This window comes from Athene cunicularia (genome assembly GCF_003259725.1).
Source record: "Athene cunicularia isolate RWA chromosome 7 unlocalized genomic scaffold, athCun1 chr7_part1, whole genome shotgun sequence".
NCBI lineage: Eukaryota > Metazoa > Chordata > Aves > Strigiformes > Strigidae > Athene > Athene cunicularia.
This window is the reverse complement of record NW_020799107.1, coordinates 34,424,956-34,432,409: the sequence shown is the minus strand read 5'-3', so window position 1 is coordinate 34,432,409 and position 7,454 is coordinate 34,424,956. Positions and strand designations below refer to the sequence as shown.

The following is a 7,454-nucleotide window of genomic DNA, read 5'->3' as shown; positions in this document are numbered from 1 at the left end:
GAGATGGAGACTAAGAGGCTTTCAGCCTTTCATATCTCTATTTCCCATCTGTCCTTTCCAACATGACTTACAGGTGTGCTGAGGAGACCCATACGCAGTCAAGACAGTTTTGGTTGTTTTTTTCTGTTTTTTTTCCCCTTCCATTTCTCTGAAATAGGCTGCCCCATACATTAGATCTGCAACATGATGCTCCTCCATTAAACCACTTCAATAAGAAACAGGACTTCCACTGCTTCCCTGCAGGATCCTATCCCACTGCTAGGCATGTGCTTTTAAAATACCCTAATACAGAGACCGAAGAGTTAATGATCTCTGAGCCTACTGCTTGAGGATTATTTAGCACACCAGGTGCCTGCTGCACTCTCACTGGCGAGAAGAGCATGGGAACAGAGATGAATCATGGCTGCAGCTGTACGAGAGAGGGGTCTGGAAGCTGGTGAGGGAGCTGGTGAGACAATCGCAATCTCCCTGGGACCCTCCTCTATTTACACCAACACAGAGCACATGCCGAGCAATCCCGAGTGGACCCTCGGCCGTCCCAGCATCCACCTTCTGACCGCACAGACCAGTATCGCTCAGCACCAAGGGTCTCACCTTCCTGGGGAACACCACAATCCTCGCCGTCCTCAGATACATGCAGATGATTATCACCATCTTTTACACGTTGCTTGTAAAGCTGCTCTGCTCAAGTACAAAGACTTTCTGTGGTTGTAGGCAAGTGTAACATTTCACTACAGCTTTCAGCTCCTCTAATCTTCACAAGAGTCAATACTTCCAGCCACCTTAAAGGCTCCTATTGCTCGTCTTCAGAGTTGTCTTCTCCAGCAGCACCTTTCTCTTCCTTCAGGGAATGAGTGGTTTGATTTTGAGTTGATTTTTGTTTGTTTGGTTTGTTTTTTTCCTAACTAAATACATAAGAACATAATTTGATCCCATAAATATCTCATTATTTTAAATTTTCATTTTACACAAGGGTGCAAAATCAGGGGACAACCTGTCATGCAAAGAAAGGAAGGGGAGAAGCTTCACATGGCACCAGGGAGAGTAACTAGAATAACAAAAGGCATGACAATGGCAAGGAGCCAGGTGTCTTCCTTAGGTACCAACCTCAGGCACAAGGAGCTCAAGAGAGAAATGAGCCGTCCCAGCGTTGTCCCAGGGCAGTGAGACCTCACGTTATCTTTTAATCAGGGTATGCTGTCCTAGAGTCAGCAAAAAAATATCCTCAGATCCAGTCCGGTATGGTTTTATTTGTGTAATTCATAATGTAAACAACAAACAAGTCTGTGTGGTTTCAGTCAACTTGTCAAAGACATTTTTGCTAAAGAAAATATTAAAGGGGAACCGATATGGAAAGCACACTGTACCACTCTCAGGGAGGGAAGTTTTTGACCCATATGAGCACTTTTCCTGCGCTTAACTGTATCAGAGAAATCCATAGTGATAACCCCTCTCTCTCTATAAAAAGTTTGTTCTGAATTAGATAAACATGTTTCCTCTGGTACACCACCTCCTTTGTCCCACAGAGGCTAAATATGTTACAATGCATATCTCCCTTGCAACAAACGGCCTCGTAAAAGAGCATCTCTACCTACGGCTCCCTTACCCTGGAGGTAATAAAAAAGATTTCATGTCAGTGCATCAGGTATGTAGGAGGGAAACTATAACACTTCACCTCCTCTCTTTTCTGTTCCTTCCCTGACTTATGAAACAAACAAAGAAAAATTAATAATAAAAAAAAATATAAAAAAAAATTTTAAGACACTTACTCCACTCCAGAGGCGGAAAGAGCAGAAAAGAAGATAGCAATGTGATGGCACAAGTCCCCTGGGACTACCAGCACATGCGAAGGACTATACGTACTTTCCCCAAGTGCAACTGAATGACATTTGGTAGACACCCTTCGTTTCCACATCTGACACCCCAGAAAAGTGTTACTGCCTCCGCACTACCCCCACAATGGGCGCTGCTCTATCATCCCTTGGTTGCCCCGTTCAGCAGAAATTAGGTCCTCCCTCCAGCATGCTGCTCCAGCTGCTGCTGGAACTGAGGTAGGCATTCGTGGTACATCCTAGCATGATCCCTAAGTGACTCTTACTACCACGTATCCCATAGCCAACATTTTTTCCTTCACTGTTCTCCGCTTCATGAGTTTCTTTGCACTTTCCTCAGTGTTTAGTTATGTGGCTACCATCCATAGGAGAACCATGGGAACTGGCAGGCAATGAATGACTGGCATGCAAAAGGGTTTGTTTTTTTGGTTTTTGGTGGGGTGGGGTTTTTTTTGGTTTTGGTTTTTTCTTCTTCTTCTCCTACTTCTCTTTCTTGAAAACAACCTTGGCGAGCCATTAGATGAAAAAAATCTATTCTTCTGCCAGCTCCTGCCCAGTGCCAGTGTCAGGCTATTTAAAACTCTGAGAAGCGGTTTGGGGGAAGGTAGCATCAAACCAGCAGACCGAGCTGCATCTTTTCCCCCTGTATCAAAAAATATGGAAGATGCTGAGCTCTCCTTTCTACCCGGACTTGACTTAAGTTAAACATCCGAGCCCCTGACATAAATGTACACTGTAGGAATCTGTAATAAGGTACCGCAGTTAAAACTAGCAACTGCATTTTCCATGCGAGAGCATAATCCTCATTGTTACTGGGGAGTCTGGATCTTGCCACAACAGAGGTTTTTTTGTTATATTACATGCCTACCAACCAAGTCCTTTTCTTTTATAGCTCCCTATGGTAGGGAAAGGAGAAAGAGTGGATTTAAGTTTCCAGGGAGCTGTCGGCCTTTGTAATAAGGTACATGGCTCACTGCTAGTTCACAAAGGGGGTTAGCACTAGAACCGCGGTGAACTATTCATCCTGCCAGCGAGCTCAGGTGAACAGGCACTCGGAGCCAAACGGGAACGCTCAGTCCCATTCACCCGGTAGCTATATAATGTACCACAAGCTGAAAACTGTTCATTGAGCCAGCAGGAAATTCAGACGTTTAGCAAGCGCTGGAACCAGAGCTGCTGTGATGGATGGTAATATCCAGACCTCGGGAACTGTGTAGCGATGCTGAGCCGGGCGTGGGGCGGGCGAGCTGCCACGGCAAGGGAGCACATCGCTTTCAAGATGAGTGAGCAAGGCTGGGAGTCACGGGAAAACGGGCTGAGGTGTTCCTCCTCTCCTCCTCCCTGGGAAACAGCAAGCAAGAAGAGACAAATTTGATTTATTTCCCATTGTCAGCTATGGGGAAAGGAGCAAAACTAAGAGCAGAAGACAGAAACAAAACAAAAGACTTAACTCTAGGAGGGAAAATGCCCATTCCCAGGAGAGAAATGTGATACTCCCCAGCTTGCCCACTATCAGCACTCTGAGACCCGCTCCCAGCTGCTCTGCATTCTTCAGTTTCATCACTCAAATCTGAATTACAGGAGAGCGTTAATGCTGGCCGTGCTGCGCCTGCTGCTCTTCTGGTGCTGCCCGTCACAACGATGCTCAGCCATCACCAGAGCGATGCAACCTTGAGAGGTCAGCACCTACCACGGCAGCAGTAGACAGAGGGGCATGGACACCTGTGAGGGCTACTGGCAGAAGTCCAAAACCTGGGGGTCCCAGAGCACACAAACCAAAATTTAATTTCTTGCAAGGTGAAATTGGGTCCAAAAATGGCCAAAGAGGAATTTCTAGCATTTTTTGCCCCCATGAGCCATTGAGTGCAGGTGGAGAGCTAACCCATCAGCAGCCCTCGGATCCACCCCAGGAGCCCCAAAGGAATGGGGAGAAGAATTTGGCCTGTCCACTGCAGCCCATTAAAACCTTTCACGTTGAGGTGTCCGGAGTCACTCTTGACATCCCTGCTTCATTTGTTAGCCCTGAATGGATCCTTAAAAATACAAAGCCTTATAGATATTGGTAGCTTACAGAAAATATAACACCCTGCCCTGTATCTCTATAATATTTGTCATCTGATGAAATCAAATAGCTTGCTAGTTGGGGAAACTGAGGCACAATTAGATCAAGAGGCTTGCAAAAGAAAAAGGTCAAATCACTGTCTGTCCATAGAGGGAATTTGGTAGGAGATGGTGATATTTCCAGTTTTCACTCAACTCAGATGGGATCTACCCCAACCAGACGCTGCCCAAAGCCACCGTGCTGGCATGAGCTCTAGGTGAAGGAGCAAGTACTGCACAGCAAGCTGCCAAAGCTCCATCTGAACTTTCTCCCCCACTGCTGATCTTAAAGCTTTCCACCAGGACTTCGAAAAGCATCCCTGTATCTTCAGCATCACCTCTTGGGTGGCTCGGCACGGCCACCTTTATCTTCCCAAAGATCCCGTGCCTGCTGAGAGGGACTGCCGTTGCCCCAGCTGCCCTTGCCTTTGCCTCTCATCGCCACTTGACCTTCCTGCCTCTTCGCTGTCGTGGTTGTCCCTCCACTGCCAGCTCACACACGGCACTAAATGAAAAGGGTAGAGCAAGGAAATCAGACAGTGACCCAGAGCTGGCAGGGAGAGGGGGGAGACAGAGTTCTGATTCCAGCTCTGAGTCTTGGCTGTGGAGTGGGATTTACATAATAATTAACTCCGGTATTCTTGGACAACTCACTTTCTGTGCAACAACTGCAGATGATTCCCCCGTACACCCTTAAAAATCTGTCTAGCTAACGAATCCAAAAATCAAACACCTGTGTGTCAGCACGAACAGCTGTACACTTGCCACTGCTCCTCGATCTGCAGAAGATGCCACATGCCAGTTGCTTTACTTAGAGCGTGTGGGGAGGCCAATCCATTAGAGAGAGAACACAGCATAATTAAGAAGCAACATGCTTTCTTGTTCCTGCTGCTCTAATTTTTTTTTTTCCTCCCCCTACTTACTTTGTTTAAACAACTCCATCAACTTTATTATGCTGATCTTCAGGCTTGCAGGGCTAGTGAACTTGGGAGGCAGGGTCTGTTTTCCCAAGTTCTCACAGCACTCATCAGCTGGCGTGTTAGGGTAGAGAAGCTTCCAGTTGAAACACATTTTTGTCTTCTTTTCTTTCCTTTTTTTTTTTTTTTTTTTTTTTTCCTGGTGACTTTGATAAGGTAGGGTTTGTGCAATAGAGGGAAACTCTGAGAAAGGAAAACAAGGTGGTGGGAAAGGTTAGGAAGGATTGATGGGATGCTCAAGGTAGCAAGAGAGAGAGGGGGAAATGACCTGTTGGGGTTGCTAGTAAACTAATATTGGGTGATAAAAGCAGTTAAGAAAACTACGTCTTTCATATTCAGAAGAAAAGATGTCGTGAGGAAAAAAAAATGCTGAGGATGAGTGTGTCAGGAATGCTGGAAGAGGGAAACTTGAGATTAAGAAACAGGTGAAGAAAAGCTTGGCAGAAGAAAGGAGGGAAGTTTGAGGGCTAGAGCACTCCTGCCAAAGCACAGGAGCTTTTGCATAAGTAGCAGAGGAAAACAAATTAAAAGAGGACTTTGGAATTTTGCCTCCTTACTATTGGTAAGATACTAACTAGAGGAAGCCCCAACTTACTTAACGTGATGTCCTTCCAGTGATGTGCTTACCAGTCTGAAGGCAGAAAAGCTGTTTATGAATCTTTTGGCCATAACATCTGCAAGCTACTACAGTTGAGTAGTTCCTTCTCATTTCCCAGCTGAGACAGCGTTTCTCCTGAAATAGGTAAAAGTCCTAGCCATTCTTCCCGATTAAGGCTTTCAAATAAACTTCTGAAAAAAAAAAATAAAAATAATTGTTTGTGACCAGCACGTTTGCCTGTATGTGAATGATATGTGTTGGTTCCTACCATTGCAACCTGTCATGGAGAAATCACTCCCACGGTGGGTCAGATGTCACATCTATACACATGGCACTCCCAAAACACTTTTAATGCTACCTCAAATGCGGTGTTTAACTTTGTCTAACCAAATACTGAGTAAAACTTGTGAAGGGCTTGGCCTCGTAATTTAGAGTCATCATCAGCAGCAAGCCTTCACTTGGATAGCACCTTTCATTCAAAGATCTCAGAACGCTTAATTTAATTAAGCCTTTCAACAATGCCATACTGCAGCCAAATGTTATAATAACTGCTTGTAGAGGTTTGAATCTGAGACAAAGAGAGGTTAAATGAGTCTCCCAAGGTCCCAAAGCGAATTAATAACATCGCCAAGAAGAGGCTGCAAAGCCAGACCCCTTACCGCAAACCATGGCCCTTCCCTCCTCTCCCACGCCGACACACAGACATGGGTGGGTTTCTGTGCCCACATGGCTGAGTTGGGGATGCAGCTGGACCTGTCTCGGCTTTCCAGGGAGGCTGGGAGCACTCTGTGTGAAAAACAAGCGGCAGTTTCTCAGCAGGCTTAGCTGCACCCTGTAAAGGAAGGTGGCAATGAGAATGTCCTCCCCCCAAAAACAAAATGAGAAAAGCTCTCATGGTGCTTTCCCCCACACCACCACTTCCTCTGGGTTACCTTAAGAACTGGGATTGTTTGCTGTTTTCCCATGGCTAAGATCTGCGAGATCTTTTATGGTACATTAGTGGTCTATTTTATAATCCGTGTCATCCAAAAGGCTAACGCCGGGAGAGCACACAGACACCTTAGCCCCGCGTGGAGAATTGCTTCAGCCCGAGGAGAGGAACATCTTGTCCTCCTACTGGCACAATACTCTGTACTCTTTTTCTAGGAGGTCCCTCGCATTCAAATACTGACTTGTCCCGATTCCCTTAGCCTGGGAGATCTGAGGAGCATACAGGCTGCAGTGGTATGGCTCCAGGCCATACAGCACACACTAAGCATTACCATATGTTACAGAGGCAGCTAGACAAAATCTTCCCCGAAATGTGAAGAGGAGTGCTGGATACACGCAAAACTTCGCTAGTTTAAGACCAAACAGCAAAGGTTTTGTAAAACAAAATCGGTTTACTGCTGAGCATCAGCAGCTGCTTTCAAATTTACAAATACATTTACGTTTTACAGAACATAAATGAGAGGCAATTGATTTCCTAACCTGCTGCCAAGACCCAAGATGGGGATTTGTTTTCTCCCAGGCGTTGCTGCAGGGTTTCCAACACCACGACCCGCAGGTGGAGCAACCGCTGGAACACAGGGCTCAGAGCTGGAGCTCACTGATGTGAATTGCCCAGGGCTCTGCGGGAAGGGTTTGGTCTTCTTTACACCCAGGATTTCCCTGGCATGAGGGAGCTCCAGGATTAAATATTTGACCCTTTTGTTCTGGGGACTGACACAAGGGAGGATGCAATGGGACTAACTGCAGGAGATGCATCACGTGCAGGGTTTGTGGGGTCTCGTCAGAAAGGCCACATCACATATTCCAACTCCATCACCTTATGAACACAAATATTTAACGTCCATCTCAGCCCCAGATTTATAAAAGACCCTCTGTTACCTGCTGTCACTGGCTCCCGATGAAGCTATCTCCACAGGTGGATTGATGCCACTCATGACTGACACGATACCTTCAATT

The 7,454-nt window shown here is 46.1% G+C and overlaps 1 long non-coding RNA gene across 1 annotated transcript; it reads right to left on the bottom strand.

The window, feature by feature from the left end:
• Nucleotides 1–2,295: 2,295 nt before the first annotated feature.
• On the bottom strand, nucleotides 2,296–5,623 carry LOC113482460. The gene is made up of 2 exons (XR_003398852.1): nucleotides 5,537–5,623; nucleotides 2,296–3,173 (listed from the first exon to the last, which is right to left on the bottom strand). It is a non-coding gene; the product is annotated as an uncharacterized LOC113482460 (long non-coding RNA).
• Nucleotides 5,624–7,454: the final 1,831 nt, after the last annotated feature.